This window comes from Phyllobates terribilis, unplaced genomic scaffold (genome assembly GCF_046119375.1).
Source record: "Phyllobates terribilis strain yellow unplaced genomic scaffold, ASM4611937v1 Scaffold_34__1_contigs__length_13252353, whole genome shotgun sequence".
NCBI classification, from domain to species: domain Eukaryota; kingdom Metazoa; phylum Chordata; class Amphibia; order Anura; family Dendrobatidae; genus Phyllobates; species Phyllobates terribilis.
The window spans coordinates 4262476-4278280 of NW_027362794.1; the positions used below are offsets into that span (position 1 = coordinate 4262476).

General features: G+C 43.2%; 7 non-coding genes and 2 pseudogenes across 7 annotated transcripts; all 9 read left to right on the top strand.

Annotated features, from left to right (window-relative positions):
• Positions 1 to 948: 948 nt before the first annotated feature.
• LOC141180987 (U2 spliceosomal RNA) lies at positions 949 to 1139 on the top strand. The gene has a single exon (XR_012256607.1). It is a non-coding gene; the product is annotated as a U2 spliceosomal RNA (small nuclear RNA).
• A 1109-nt stretch (positions 1140 to 2248) lies between these two features.
• LOC141180988 (U2 spliceosomal RNA) lies at positions 2249 to 2439 on the top strand. The gene has a single exon (XR_012256608.1). It is a non-coding gene; the product is annotated as a U2 spliceosomal RNA (small nuclear RNA).
• A 1109-nt stretch (positions 2440 to 3548) lies between these two features.
• Positions 3549 to 3664, top strand: LOC141182107 (U2 spliceosomal RNA; annotated as a pseudogene).
• Positions 3665 to 4188: 524 nt separating this feature from the next.
• On the top strand, positions 4189 to 4370 carry LOC141181908 (U2 spliceosomal RNA). The gene has a single exon (XR_012257437.1). It is a non-coding gene; the product is annotated as a U2 spliceosomal RNA (small nuclear RNA).
• A 1109-nt stretch (positions 4371 to 5479) lies between these two features.
• On the top strand, positions 5480 to 5670 carry LOC141181490 (U2 spliceosomal RNA). Its single transcript, XR_012257061.1, has one exon. It is a non-coding gene; the product is annotated as a U2 spliceosomal RNA (small nuclear RNA).
• A 1112-nt stretch (positions 5671 to 6782) lies between these two features.
• On the top strand, positions 6783 to 6973 carry LOC141180990 (U2 spliceosomal RNA). The gene has a single exon (XR_012256609.1). It is a non-coding gene; the product is annotated as a U2 spliceosomal RNA (small nuclear RNA).
• Positions 6974 to 8082: 1109 nt separating this feature from the next.
• On the top strand, positions 8083 to 8198 carry LOC141182108 (U2 spliceosomal RNA; annotated as a pseudogene).
• Positions 8199 to 8722: 524 nt separating this feature from the next.
• On the top strand, positions 8723 to 8904 carry LOC141181909 (U2 spliceosomal RNA). Its single transcript, XR_012257438.1, has one exon. It is a non-coding gene; the product is annotated as a U2 spliceosomal RNA (small nuclear RNA).
• A 6465-nt stretch (positions 8905 to 15369) lies between these two features.
• LOC141181990 (U2 spliceosomal RNA) lies at positions 15370 to 15560 on the top strand. Its single transcript, XR_012257496.1, has one exon. It is a non-coding gene; the product is annotated as a U2 spliceosomal RNA (small nuclear RNA).
• The last annotated feature ends 245 nt before the right edge of the window (positions 15561 to 15805 follow it).

Below are 15805 nucleotides of genomic sequence, written 5' to 3' on the forward strand. Positions count from 1 at the left end.
GGTTCAACTTCAGCAACTGTGCATTGCATTGCCATGTAATGTAACGCAATGCTATCTATCTAGCTCTCCCTCTGTACTTCCTTTTGGATAAACAGACATATTAGGCAAGCATTTTGGAGCTTTCACCTAAATAACTACAGGTGGTGAGATAAGCTGCACAATATAATTGACCTTTCAGTATATTGTTGCACACACACCATCTATTTAGCAAATGCACTTGTTATCAACAGCAGCCTTTTAAACTCACCTGAGCTAACAGGTATGTGCGCTGGTTACTCTGCTGCGCTTAAAATTTCTTTTTTGGTTTGCTACAATGCCTTTTCTGAAACGTTGTCTCCCTCTGCTGGAACACTGACTTCTTTCATTTAATGCCTGCAGACTATAAAAGAGAACCCAACCCAAAAAGTTGGGTTGATTAGTCTGTGGCATTCTGTTAAACTGTTGCTTATGGCGGTCTCTGTGAGCTTCTCAGTGACATTCAGCCAGCCAGGTATCCTGCCTGCAGTAGATGGAATGTGGCAATGGAACGCTGGCTGCGCGTGTCATAATAGGCTCTGAGCCTTTATATACCTGCGCACAGCAGCAGCCACCTTCAGTCTGCTGCTGGACAGCCAGCAGCAGCAGGAGAGGTAAGTAATCAGCAGCCCTCCTGCTAAGGGTAGACAGCTGCTCGTTCCACCCCACCCCCCGCCTTAATTGGGTCTCCTCCCTTCCAACGGTGTTGAGGCGGGTGGGAACAGCAGGGGGTGAGGGTGCTGTGTTTAAAGAGGTGGAGTTATGCAGATCTAAAACGCGTGGATTGCAGCAGCAGCAAGCCGAAAAGTGCAGGCATGTAAGGGATCTAGAGGTTGACAACATGTCTTCTTAACGGGAGTCCAGGAGCTCATCTCCACAAATGGACTTTTCAGGATCCTTAGGTGGCTCCGTAGTTCGAAACCAATTCTGGTTATCGCTTCTCGGCCTTTTGGCTAAGATCAAGTGTAGTATCTGTTCTTATCAGTTTAATATCTGATACGTCCCCTATCTGGGGACCATATATTAAATGGATTTTTAGAACAGGGAGATGGAAAAAGAGCTTGCTCTGTCCACTCCACGCATTGACCTGGTATTGCAGTATCTCCAGGACCGGTGCACCCCTTCTTTAATGCAGTTTCTAAAATCAGAAAGAATTGAATTCAATGTTTTTTGTTCATTTTGCTTGTTTGTCGGATTTTGGGATGGACTCTTTGGCTTCGCTTTTCTTCTCCTCATTGGATTTTTCATGTTCAAAGTTGCAGAAGCCAGATGACAAGCTCATTTTGGTTCAACTTCAGCAACTGTGCATTGCATTGCCATGTAATGTAACGCAATGCTATCTATCTAGCTCTCCCTCTGTACTTCCTTTTGGATAAACAGACATATTAGGCAAGCATTTTGGAGCTTTCACCTAAATAACTACAGGTGGTGAGATAAGCTGCACAATATAATTGACCTTTCAGTATATTGTTGCACACACACCATCTATTTAGCAAATGCCCTTGTTATCAACAGCAGCCTTTTAAACTCACCTGAGCTAACAGGTTTGTGCGCTGGTTACTCTGCTGCGCTTAAAATTTCTTTTTTGGTTTGCTACAATGCCTTTTCTGAAACGTTGTCTCCCTCTGCTGGAACACTGACTTCTTTCATTTAATGCCTGCAGACTATAAAAGAGAACCCAACCCAAAAAGTTGGGTTGATTAGTCTGTGGCATTCTGTTAAACTGTTGCTTATGGCGGTCTCTGTGAGCTTCTCAGTGACATTCAGCCAGCCAGGTATCCTGCCTGCAGTAGATGGAATGTGGCAATGGAACGCTGGCTGCGCGTGTCATAATAGGCTCTGAGCCTTTATATACCTGCGCACAGCAGCAGCCACCTTCAGTCTGCTGCTGGACAGCCAGCAGCAGCAGGAGAGGTAAGTAATCAGCAGCCCTCCTGCTAAGGGTAGACAGCTGCTCGTTCCACCCCACCCCCCGCCTTAATTGGTTCTCCTCCCTTCCAACGGTGTTGAGGCGGGTGGGAACAGCAGGGGGTGAGGGTGCTGTGTTTAAAGAGGTGGAGTTATGCAGATCTAAAACGCGTGGATTGCAGCAGCAGCAAGCCGAAAAGTGCAGGCATGTAAGGGATCTAGAGGTTGACAACATGTCTTCTTAACGGGAGTCCAGGAGCTCATCTCCACAAATGGACTTTTCAGGATCCTTAGGTGGCTCCGTAGTTCGAAACCAATTCTGGTTATCGCTTCTCGGCCTTTTGGCTAAGATCAAGTGTAGTATCTGTTCTTATCAGTTTAATATCTGATACGTCCCCTATCTGGGGACCATATATTAAATGGATTTTTAGAACAGGGAGATGGAAAAAGAGCTTGCTCTGTCCACTCCACGCATTGACCTGGTATTGCAGTATCTCCAGGACCGGTGCACCCCTTCTTTAATGCAGTTTCTAAAATCAGAAAGAATTGAATTCAATGTTTTTTGTTCATTTTGCTTGTTTGTCGGATTTTGGGATGGACTCTTTGGCTTCGCTTTTCTTCTCCTCATTGGATTTTTCATGTTCAAAGTTGCAGAAGCCAGATGACAAGCTCATTTTGGTTCAACTTCAGCAACTGTGCATTGCATTGCCATGTAATGTAACGCAATGCTATCTATCTAGCTCTCCCTCTGTACTTCCTTTTGGATAAACAGACATATTAGGCAAGCATTTTGGAGCTTTCACCTAAATAACTACAGGTGGTGAGATAAGCTGCACAATATAATTGACCTTTCAGTATATTGTTGCACACACACCATCTATTTAGCAAATGCCCTTGTTATCAACAGCAGCCTTTTAAACTCACCTGAGCTAACAGGTTTGTGCGCTGGTTACTCTGCTGCGCTTAAAATTTCTTTTTTGGTTTGCTACAATGCCTTTTCTGAAACGTTGTCTCCCTCTGCTGGAACACTGACTTCTTTCATTTAATGCCTGCAGACTATAAAAGAGAACCCAACCCAAAAAGTTGGGTTGATTAGTCTGTGGCATTCTGTTAAACTGTTGCTTATGGCGGTCTCTGTGAGCTTCTCAGTGACATTCAGCCAGCCAGGTATCCTGCCTGCAGTAGATGGAATGTGGCAATGGAACGCTGGCTGCGCGTGTCATAATAGGCTCTGAGCCTTTATATACCTGCGCACAGCAGCAGCCACCTTCAGTCTGCTGCTGGACAGCCAGCAGCAGCAGGAGAGGTAAGTAATCAGCAGCCCTCCTGCTAAGGGTAGACAGCTGCTCGTTCCACCCCACCCCCCGCCTTAATTGGTTCTCCTCCCTTCCAACGGTGTTGAGGCGGGTGGGAACAGCAGGGGGTGAGGGTGCTGTGTTTAAAGAGGTGGAGTTATGCAGATCTAAAACGCGTGGATTGCAGCAGCAGCAAGCCGAAAAGTGCAGGCATGTAAGGGATCTAGAGGTTGACAACATGTCTTCTTAACGGGAGTCCAGGAGCTCATCTCCACAAATGGACTTTTCAGGATCCTTAGGTGGCTCCGTAGTTCGAAACCAATTCTGGTTATCGCTTCTCGGCCTTTTGGCTAAGATCAAGTGTAGTATCTTTTGAAAAGGCAGTTTTGTCCTTGGGCTGCCCTAGTAAATTGATGCATATTACACACTGGTTTGGTGCACTTGTTAGTACGCCAGGTGGCTCATAGAGTTATCTGATGGAAAACATGGCCCTCCAGTATCGAAGTCACTAGGCTGGGTAAGTGTGAGGGCTTTGGAGCAATGTGCCACAGGAGTAGGCGCCCTGGTGGGAGTCCAAGCTTACTGGGACTGGGAACCCCAGAAAGACTTGGCTTCGTAGCACGCCGCACCTTTGCCAATCATACTTTCTGAGCAACCCCCCCTATTCCTGGCCTCCGGGCTAGGAAGGGGAATTTTTATAAACCCGTTCGGAGGTCCGGTCAGCTTTGGGCTGAGAAACCAACACAGGCTCCAGCTCCACTAGGGTGGCAGCCTAGATGGAAGCTGGGAGCACGAAAACGGCTCTTCTCCGGCTTCGGCTAGGGAGAGCATCGGAGATCCCTGACCCTCGCTGTGGCCTTCTGGCTCGGAGGGATGGGGATGGTTTATTGGGAACCCTCTCCTCCGGGAAGGGTCCACATGAATCCTCACCTCGTGCGCTGTTTTGGTGTGACTTCGGTCACATTTTTCAGTGCCTTGGATGCAGCTTCAATCAAAAAATCTGTTCTTATCAGTTTAATATCTGATACGTCCCCTATCTGGGGACCATATATTAAATGGATCTTTAGAACAGGGAGATGGAAAAAGAGCTTGCTCTGTCCACTCCACGCATTGACCTGGTATTGCAGTATCTCCAGGACCGGTGCACCCCTTCTTTAATGCAGTTTCTAAAATCAGAAAGAATTGAATTCAATGTTTTTTGTTCATTTTGCTTGTTTGTCGGATTTTGGGATGGACTCTTTGGCTTCGCTTTTCTTCTCCTCATTGGATTTTTCATGTTCAAAGTTGCAGAAGCCAGATGACAAGCTCATTTTGGTTCAACTTCAGCAACTGTGCATTGCATTGCCATGTAATGTAACGCAATGCTATCTATCTAGCTCTCCCTCTGTACTTCCTTTTGGATAAACAGACATATTAGGCAAGCATTTTGGAGCTTTCACCTAAATAACTACAGGTGGTGAGATAAGCTGCACAATATAATTGACCTTTCAGTATATTGTTGCACACACACCATCTATTTAGCAAATGCACTTGTTATCAACAGCAGCCTTTTAAACTCACCTGAGCTAACAGGTATGTGCGCTGGTTACTCTGCTGCGCTTAAAATTTCTTTTTTGGTTTGCTACAATGCCTTTTCTGAAACGTTGTCTCCCTCTGCTGGAACACTGACTTCTTTCATTTAATGCCTGCAGACTATAAAAGAGAACCCAACCCAAAAAGTTGGGTTGATTAGTCTGTGGCATTCTGTTAAACTGTTGCTTATGGCGGTCTCTGTGAGCTTCTCAGTGACATTCAGCCAGCCAGGTATCCTGCCTGCAGTAGATGGAATGTGGCAATGGAACGCTGGCTGCGCGTGTCATAATAGGCTCTGAGCCTTTATATACCTGCGCACAGCAGCAGCCACCTTCAGTCTGCTGCTGGACAGCCAGCAGCAGCAGGAGAGGTAAGTAATCAGCAGCCCTCCTGCTAAGGGTAGACAGCTGCTCGTTCCACCCCACCCCCCGCCTTAATTGGGTCTCCTCCCTTCCAACGGTGTTGAGGCGGGTGGGAACAGCAGGGGGTGAGGGTGCTGTGTTTAAAGAGGTGGAGTTATGCAGATCTAAAACGCGTGGATTGCAGCAGCAGCAAGCCGAAAAGTGCAGGCATGTAAGGGATCTAGAGGTTGACAACATGTCTTCTTAACGGGAGTCCAGGAGCTCATCTCCACAAATGGACTTTTCAGGATCCTTAGGTGGCTCCGTAGTTCGAAACCAATTCTGGTTATCGCTTCTCTGCCTTTTGGCTAAGATCAAGTGTAGTATCTGTTCTTATCAGTTTAATATCTGATACGTCCCCTATCTGGGGACCATATATTAAATGGATTTTTAGAACAGGGAGATGGAAAAAGAGCTTGCTCTGTCCACTCCACGCATTGACCTGGTATTGCAGTATCTCCAGGACCGGTGCACCCCTTCTTTAATGCAGTTTCTAAAATCAGAAAGAATTGAATTCAATGTTTTTTGTTCATTTTGCTTGTTTGTCGGATTTTGGGATGGACTCTTTGGCTTCGCTTTTCTTCTCCTCATTGGATTTTTCATGTTCAAAGTTGCAGAAGCCAGATGACAAGCTCATTTTGGTTCAACTTCAGCAACTGTGCATTGCATTGCCATGTAATGTAACGCAATGCTATCTATCTAGCTCTCCCTCTGTACTTCCTTTTGGATAAACAGACATATTAGGCAAGCATTTTGGAGCTTTCACCTAAATAACTACAGGTGGTGAGATAAGCTGCACAATATAATTGACCTTTCAGTATATTGTTGCACACACACCATCTATTTAGCAAATGCCCTTGTTATCAACAGCAGCCTTTTAAACTCACCTGAGCTAACAGGTATGTGCGCTGGTTACTCTGCTGCGCTTAAAATTTCTTTTTTGGTTTGCTACAATAATGCCTTTTCTGAAACGTTGTCTCCCTCTGCTGGAACACTGACTTCTTTCATTTAATGCCTGCAGACTATAAAAGAGAACCCAACCCAAAAAGTTGGGTTGATTAGTCTGTGGCATTCTGTTAAACTGTTGCTTATGGCGGTCTCTGTGAGCTTCTCAGTGACATTCAGCCAGCCAGGTATCCTGCCTGCAGTAGATGGAATGTGGCAATGGAACGCTGGCTGCGCGTGTCATAATAGGCTCTGAGCCTTTATATACCTGCGCACAGCAGCAGCCACCTTCAGTCTGCTGCTGGACAGCCAGCAGCAGCAGGAGAGGTAAGTAATCAGCAGCCCTCCTGCTAAGGGTAGACAGCTGCTCGTTCCACCCCACCCCCCGCCTTAATTGGTTCTCCTCCCTTCCAACGGTGTTGAGGCGGGTGGGAACAGCAGGGAGTGAGGGTGCTGTGTTTAAAGAGGTGGAGTTATGCAGATCTAAAACGCGTGGATTGCAGCAGCAGCAAGCCGAAAAGTGCAGGCATGTAAGGGATCTAGAGGTTGACAACATGTCTTCTTAACGGGAGTCCAGGAGCTCATCTCCACAAATGGACTTTTCAGGATCCTTAGGTGGCTCCGTAGTTCGAAACCAATTCTGGTTATCGCTTCTCGGCCTTTTGGCTAAGATCAAGTGTAGTATCTGTTCTTATCAGTTTAATATCTGATACGTCCCCTATCTGGGGACCATATATTAAATGGATTTTTAGAACAGGGAGATGGAAAAAGAGCTTGCTCTGTCCACTCCACGCATTGACCTGGTATTGCAGTATCTCCAGGACCGGTGCACCCCTTCTTTAATGCAGTTTCTAAAATCAGAAAGAATTGAATTCAATGTTTTTTGTTCATTTTGCTTGTTTGTCGGATTTTGGGATGGACTCTTTGGCTTCGCTTTTCTTCTCCTCATTGGATTTTTCATGTTCAAAGTTGCAGAAGCCAGATGACAAGCTCATTTTGGTTCAACTTCAGCAACTGTGCATTGCATTGCCATGTAATGTAACGCAATGCTATCTATCTAGCTCTCCCTCTGTACTTCCTTTTGGATAAACAGACATATTAGGCAAGCATTTTGGAGCTTTCACCTAAATAACTACAGGTGGTGAGATAAGCTGCACAATATAATTGACCTTTCAGTATATTGTTGCACACACACCATCTATTTAGCAAATGCCCTTGTTATCAACAGCAGCCTTTTAAACTCACCTGAGCTAACAGGTTTGTGCGCTGGTTACTCTGCTGCGCTTAAAATTTCTTTTTTGGTTTGCTACAATGCCTTTTCTGAAACGTTGTCTCCCTCTGCTGGAACACTGACTTCTTTCATTTAATGCCTGCAGACTATAAAAGAGAACCCAACCCAAAAAGTTGGGTTGATTAGTCTGTGGCATTCTGTTAAACTGTTGCTTATGGCGGTCTCTGTGAGCTTCTCAGTGACATTCAGCCAGCCAGGTATCCTGCCTGCAGTAGATGGAATGTGGCAATGGAACGCTGGCTGCGCGTGTCATAATAGGCTCTGAGCCTTTATATACCTGCGCACAGCAGCAGCCACCTTCAGTCTGCTGCTGGACAGCCAGCAGCAGCAGGAGAGGTAAGTAATCAGCAGCCCTCCTGCTAAGGGTAGACAGCTGCTCGTTCCACCCCACCCCCCGCCTTAATTGGTTCTCCTCCCTTCCAACGGTGTTGAGGCGGGTGGGAACAGCAGGGGGTGAGGGTGCTGTGTTTAAAGAGGTGGAGTTATGCAGATCTAAAACGCGTGGATTGCAGCAGCAGCAAGCCGAAAAGTGCAGGCATGTAAGGGATCTAGAGGTTGACAACATGTCTTCTTAACGGGAGTCCAGGAGCTCATCTCCACAAATGGACTTTTCAGGATCCTTAGGTGGCTCCGTAGTTCGAAACCAATTCTGGTTATCGCTTCTCGGCCTTTTGGCTAAGATCAAGTGTAGTATCTTTTGAAAAGGCAGTTTTGTCCTTGGGCTGCCCTAGTAAATTGATGCATATTACACACTGGTTTGGTGCACTTGTTAGTACGCCAGGTGGCTCATAGAGTTATCTGATGGAAAACATGGCCCTCCAGTATCGAAGTCACTAGGCTGGGTAAGTGTGAGGGCTTTGGAGCAATGTGCCACAGGAGTAGGCGCCCTGGTGGGAGTCCAAGCTTACTGGGACTGGGAACCCCAGAAAGACTTGGCTTCGTAGCACGCCGCACCTTTGCCAATCATACTTTCTGAGCAACCCCCCCTATTCCTGGCCTCCGGGCTAGGAAGGGGAATTTTTATAAACCCGTTCGGAGGTCCGGTCAGCTTTGGGCTGAGAAACCAACACAGGCTCCAGCTCCACTAGGGTGGCAGCCTAGATGGAAGCTGGGAGCACGAAAACGGCTCTTCTCCGGCTTCGGCTAGGGAGAGCATCGGAGATCCCTGACCCTCGCTGTGGCCTTCTGGCTCGGAGGGATGGGGATGGTTTATTGGGAACCCTCTCCTCCGGGAAGGGTCCACATGAATCCTCACCTCGTGCGCTGTTTTGGTGTGACTTCGGTCACATTTTTCAGTGCCTTGGATGCAGCTTCAATCAAAAAATCTGTTCTTATCAGTTTAATATCTGATACGTCCCCTATCTGGGGACCATATATTAAATGGATCTTTAGAACAGGGAGATGGAAAAAGAGCTTGCTCTGTCCACTCCACGCATTGACCTGGTATTGCAGTATCTCCAGGACCGGTGCACCCCTTCTTTAATGCAGTTTCTAAAATCAGAAAGAATTGAATTCAATGTTTTTTGTTCATTTTGCTTGTTTGTCGGATTTTGGGATGGACTCTTTGGCTTCGCTTTTCTTCTCCTCATTGGATTTTTCATGTTCAAAGTTGCAGAAGCCAGATGACAAGCTCATTTTGGTTCAACTTCAGCAACTGTGCATTGCATTGCCATGTAATGTAACGCAATGCTATCTATCTAGCTCTCCCTCTGTACTTCCTTTTGGATAAACAGACATATTAGGCAAGCATTTTGGAGCTTTCACCTAAATAACTACAGGTGGTGAGATAAGCTGCAAAATATAATTGACCTTTCAGTATATTGTTGCACACACACCATCTATTTAGCAAATGCCCTTGTTATCAACAGCAGCCTTTTAAACTCACCTGAGCTAACAGGTATGTGCGCTGGTTACTCTGCTGCGCTTAAAATTTCTTTTTTGGTTTGCTACAATGCCTTTTCTGAAACGTTGTCTCCCTCTGCTGGAACACTGACTTCTTTCATTTAATGCCTGCAAACTATAAAAGAGAACCCAACCCAAAAAGTTGGGTTGATTAGTCTGTGGCATTCTGTTAAACTGTTGCTTATGGCGGTCTCTGTGAGCTTCTCAGTGACATTCAGCCAGCCAGGTATCCTGCCTGCAGTAGATGGAATGTGGCAATGGAACGCTGGCTGCGCGTGTCATAATAGGCTCTGAGCCTTTATATACCTGCGCACAGCAGCAGCCACCTTCAGTCTGCTGCTGGACAGCCAGCAGCAGCAGGAGAGGTAAGTAATCAGCAGCCCTCCTGCTAAGGGTAGACAGCTGCTCGTTCCACCCCACCCCCCGCCTTAATTGGTTCTCCTCCCTTCCAACGGTGTTGAGGCGGGTGGGAACAGCAGGGGGTGAGGGTGCTGTGTTTAAAGAGGTGGAGTTATGCAGATCTAAAACGCGTGGATTGCAGCAGCAGCAAGCCGAAAAGTGCAGGCATGTAAGGGATCTAGAGGTTGACAACATGTCTTCTTAACGGGAGTCCAGGAGCTCATCTCCACAAATGGACTATTCAGGATCCTTAGGTGGCTCCGTAGTTCAAAACCAATTCTGGTTATCGCTTCTCGGCCTTTTGGCTGCGGTCAAGTGTCTTGTACAGGCGACTGTGGTCCAGAAGGTACTCGGGTACCCCTCTCCTCGTCCTTGCAGTGTGACCCACTTCGGTGGGCTCCCCTGCCTGCTGCTATTGGGAGAGGGCTTAGTCCCAGGGTAACGGGTTGCGATCCCCCCCAGCCTCTCAGGTGTTTCTGTTTACAGAACTCTGAAATGCGCAGATTGCAAGCGGTTTGCGATTTGCTTTTTCTTGTTGCGTTACCATGGAGGTTGACCCCAACCTCGTGCCTCACTATGCGAGGCTTAAAAACACTATCCGTATTCATTTCACAGAGGGCGGAAGTGATGAAAGGAAATTGCGGTACGTAGTCCAGGACGTGCTTGAAGGGCTCTTTCATGTGCAGAAGAACGAGATTCTCTCTATCCAGGATTATCCGAGGCGTGGCGATTATGACATCACCTTCACCGGGGAAGGCATTTTTCAGGATGTCCTGGTAAGAGCCAGAAAGGCAAAAAACAATCCTATTCTAAAAGGAATACAAGTTATCGAGCTCGTCCTGGATGAGGTAAAAATGGTAATCCTTAAAGTATTTTCTCCTTTCGTTACTTCAGTGGAACTAACATGTTTTCTTTCAATGTACTTTAAAAGTGTAAAATGTATAGGGAAAGTACTTAATGAGTTTCACATATGGACGTCCAAATGGAAATTTCTAGTAACATGTGAAAGAGACCCTAATTTCCCAGGCGGTGTGAAACTCCCTCCTGCACGTTTTAAAATAGGTTCCTCAAATGGAGACTTCTTTTTTTCTGGTATGCCACCCTTTTGTAGAAACTGTGGAAAATATGGCCATTTTAAGGATGACTGTGAGGCAACCTGTAGAAACTGTGCTAGTACAGAACATGACACCAAAGAATGTCCTCATGATAAAAAATGTAATTTCTGCCAAAAACCTGGTCATTTTTATTTTTCATGCCCACATAGGTTCTGGGAGGCCGAACAGAGACGGAAGGAAAAGGCCAGGACATCCGAAAATGAACCAACAGGTCAGACCACCCCTCAGGAGGAGGAACAACAACCTGGAGCCTCAGCGAGCAAAGAGGGCGATTCGAGTGATGAGGAAAGCTCAGAGGTAATGAAGGGTAACTCCCAAGCAGTGAGGAAAAGTTGGCACCAAGACAACAGGGAGGCTAAAAGAAAGGCAGAAAAGGAACAAAAGGGCATGATCGGTAAAACCAAAAGAGACCGGCAGAAGGTTGACACCGAGCCCGAGGCAAAAACTGGGTTTCCTGGGCCTGAGTCTGAGGCTAACTGGACTACGGTGGGTCCCCATAAAAAGAAAAGAGGGAAGAAAGATGGTTCGAATGGAGCGGCTGATGGGGATCAGATGGACACATCTCCTGGTGGGGAGGTGGACGTTGGTCCCCCAAAAGTCCCGGACCCTGCTGACCCCGGTGGGGAGCCAGGCCTTGCCAGCTCCGTGAGCTCGGGTACATTGCCTTGTACCCAACCTTCCCCTGTGTGTCGGCCTCCCCTGGGTGCAGGGGAGCCACCTGGGGACCCACCTGATAAGGATCTGAATGGCCAGCCCATGGAGACCCAGGGTGCTGTTCCTCTTAGTTGTCTCCCAAGCTACTCACATGTAGCGTTGGGTCATTGTCTTGGTGAGTCAAGTTCCTCCTCCATGGAGTCCTTACTTACGATAAATTCGGACGAGGGAAGTAGCTCGAGCGTAAGTGGTCTGGCCGGTTCAGCGGATAGGAAGTAAGTTCCGTATTTCTGTTTTATATAATTTTTTTACTTTCCTCCAATGGCAGAACTTAAGGGCATTTCCCTCAATGTGAGGGGTCTAAAATCAAAAACCAGAAGAGTAACATTATTTAATTTTTTAACTTGTCTTACGGCTTCCGTCTTCTTTTTACAGGAATGCAATATCCCGCACACAGTATCCTACAAAAAATACAAAGAGGATTGGAAATGTGGCCCATCAGTGTGGTCCGGGTCAAATGTTACCGGATCAGCAGGGATAGCTATACTTTTTAAGGGAAACGTTCAAATTGATTTTATCCAAGAGATTTTACCAGGTCGTATGTTATTAGTTAAAGCTTTTATTAATGGTGTAAAATGGCAATTTTTAAATTTTTATGGGTCCCCAGATAAAAATGAAAGAGCTGACATGTTAGAGATTTTACCATTATTTATTAATACCTCTGAACCTTTTATCTTGGCAGGTGATTTTAATTGTATTTTAAAGGGTGAAAGTCGGCGCTCTACAGCCGTAAGTAGAAACTATGACAAAACTTCCGGTATGTTAAGTAATATTTTAAGTGATTTTAGACTTGTTGATATTTATAAAGAATGCAACAAGACTAGTTCAGTAGAGGCCGGCTTTACCTGGAGCAATTTAAATTGCAGTTCAAGAATAGATTTTATATTCGGTTCAGAACAAATTTTACCTGATAAATGTGAAACCCACGATAATATCTTCTCAGATCATAAATTTTTATCTTTTAGTGTAAAAATTAATGCTAATAAAAAATGTGGGAAAAAAACTTGGAAAATGAATGTATCCCTTTTAAATGATTCTAAGATTTTATCGGATTTTATTGAATTTTATAAAAACTGCAGGAGGAAGAAAGATGTAAATGTCCCTATAAGTGCCTGGTGGGATAAAATGAAAAAAAAAATAAAAGATTTTTTTATTAAGAAAAGCATATATAAAGCAAAAGAAAAGCTAGAATTATATAATAATTTAAATACCCGGTTACAGACCTTATATAAACTTAGAGAAAATGGTCTAGAAGTAGAAAAAGATATTAAAATACTGAAAGAAGAAATAACAAAATCACTAGAACAAAAAGGGAAAGAGCTCATTTTCCGCTCCAGAATAAAACACGTGGAGGAAGACGAAAAATGTTCTAGATATTTTTTTTAAAAAATTAGAGAGAAAAAAACAGTAATTGAAGATATAGATGGAGAGAAAAATATGGGAAAAATTTTGGAAAAGGTACATGGTTACTATTTTAATCTTTTTAATGATAAAAGAATAGATGAAAATATAATGCAAAATTCTCTAGAAAAAATAACATCTGTTTTAGATACCGCCTCCCAAGAGTTTTTATCACAAAACATAACAGGAGAAGAAATTTTACAAACCATAAAAAGTTTTAAAATTGGAAAAGTCCCTGGATCAGACGGTATTCCTATAGAGTTTTATGTAAAATTTTATGATATTTTAAAAGAGGATCTGTTTTATGTTTTTACTGAAGTTTTTAATGATAAGGTTTTATTAAAATCCTGGAAAAAAGGGGAGGTCTCATTATTATATAAGAAAGGTGATAAGACAGACTTAAAAAACTGGAGACCTATAACCCTACTAAACTGTGACTATAAAATAATGGCAAAAATTTGTGCAAACCGCCTTAAAAAAAATTATAGGAAAAATAATCCACTCAAACCAAGTATGTGGTGTGCCTGAGCGCAGTATCTGGGACAATCTAAACCTTGTTAAAGACTGTATTGAAGACATTAAAAACAGAAAAGGAAAGATGGCAATTTTATCAATTGACTTCGAAAAAGCTTTTGATCAGATTTCTCATTTTTATCTTTTTAAGGTTTTAGAAAAAATGGGCATACCAGAAAGGTTTTTATTATCTCTTAAAGCGTTTTATAAGGACTGCACAAGTAAGATTTTAGTAAATGGTTTTAAGACACAAGATGTTTTTTTAAAATCAGGGGTAAAACAGGGGTGCCCCCTGTCCCCACTACTTTTTATTTGTGCTCTTGAGCCACTTTTATGTGCAATCCGTAGAGATAGACAAATATGTGGTATCCCTCTACCTGGAAGCAAAGGAACAGAAGCAAAAGTGGTGGGTTACATGGACGATGTGGCGATCCTTTGCCGAGATGCACCATCACTACAAAACTCACTCAAACAGATCCAATCCTTTTGTACAGCTTCTGGTTTTAAGGTTAATTTTAATAAGAGTAGTATTTTAAATATTGGGGAGATGATTTTACACGATGTTTTTATTCCAATAACTGACTCTATTAATATTTTAGGTATTTCTTTCTGTGAATCCAATAATGGTCTAAATAACTGGGAGGCGGTAGCTCAGAAAGTGAATACGAAAATATGTATGTGGAATATGAGAAAATTAACGATGGAGGGTAAAGTATTAATTATAAAAATGGTCATTTTGCCTCTTTTATTGTATTTGAGTTTGGTTTTCCCTCCCCCTGTAAATATTTTAAAAAAGATCACTAAAGCATGTTTTACTTTTTTCTGGAGTTCTAAGATGGAGAAATTAAAAAGAGAAATTGTAACAAAACCAAAGCTCAAAGGTGGGAAAGACTTTCCAGATTTTAGTAGGTTCCTTTTAATTAAATTTTTTTGCTTCTGTTTTAATGCCCTTTTTAAAAATCACTATTGGTCCTTTTTTATGCGTTATAACACTGGTTTTTTTATGAGAAAGTTTGGGTGGTTTGAAACGGTTTTATCATCTCCATATGCTTTTAAACTGCCAACGCATTATTTAATTTTAGAAAAAATAGTGATTCATTTTAATTTAGGGGGTAAAGAAGCGGGAGATCTACAAAATAGTAAGAAATTAATTAAAAGTCTTTGTAAAAATGAAGAGTTATGTAACATTGAGCGCTATGATGATGAACAAATATTGAATATATGGAAAGTCATTAATGCAAAATATCTTTTTAATATACAGAAAGATTTGGCTTGGAGCTGCGCACACCAATGTCTTCCGTGCCGGGCATTCCAACATAGAAGAGGACTCGTGAGGTCTGCCATTTGCCCAAGAAGCGGATGTCAAGAGGAGGAATCAGTGAAACATCTACTATGGACTTGTCCTTTTGCAAAAGCGTTCTGGAGAAAATTGCTCCCTCTGATGGAAAAAGTGGCAGACCTCAAAGACTTTAACTACGCCACAATACTTTATGGACTTATGGAATGCCCAACAGAAGACCAAAAAATTATGGCATGGAAGACAATAAATTGCGCCAAAATAGCTCTCTGGAAAGCCCGAAATATTTTAATTTTTAATCATGATGAATTGTCTTTAAATGATGTTTTTAGTTTTTGTTTAAGTGAAATGTATGTATATTTTTTATTAGATAAAAAAAATAATCCAAATATCTCCCTAAAATGGGATGTCAATGTATGGAACACATTTTGAATTTTTGTAACATTTTATTAATTTGAATATATGCAAATTTTTATCCTATTTGAATAATTTATGTTTTTAAGTCTCGTATGTTTCGAGACAATGTATAAAAATTTGTAATGATGTAAAATGTTGCTTTTATTTCTGTACATCTGTGTAATTTTTAAATAAAACTGGTTTTATCCCTGTGAGGGGATAGCCAAATTAAAAAAAAAAAAATCTGTTCTTATCAGTTTAATATCTGATACGTCCCCTATCTGGGGACCATATATTAAATGGATTTTTAGAACAGGGAGATGGAAAAAGAGCTTGCTCTGTCCACTCCACGCATTGACCTGGTATTGCAGTATCTCCAGGACCGGTGCACCCCTTCTTTAATGCAGTTTCTAAAATCAGAAAGAATTGAATTCATTGTTTTTTGTTCATTTTGCTTGTTTGTCGGATTTTGGGATGGACTCTTTGGCTTTGCTTTTCTTCTCCTCATTGGATTTTTCATGTTCAAAGTTGCAGAAGCCAGATGACAAGCTCATTTTGGTTCAACTTCAGCAACTGTGCATTGCATTGCCATGTAATGTAACGCAATGCTATCTATCTAGCTCTCCCTCTGTACTTCCTTT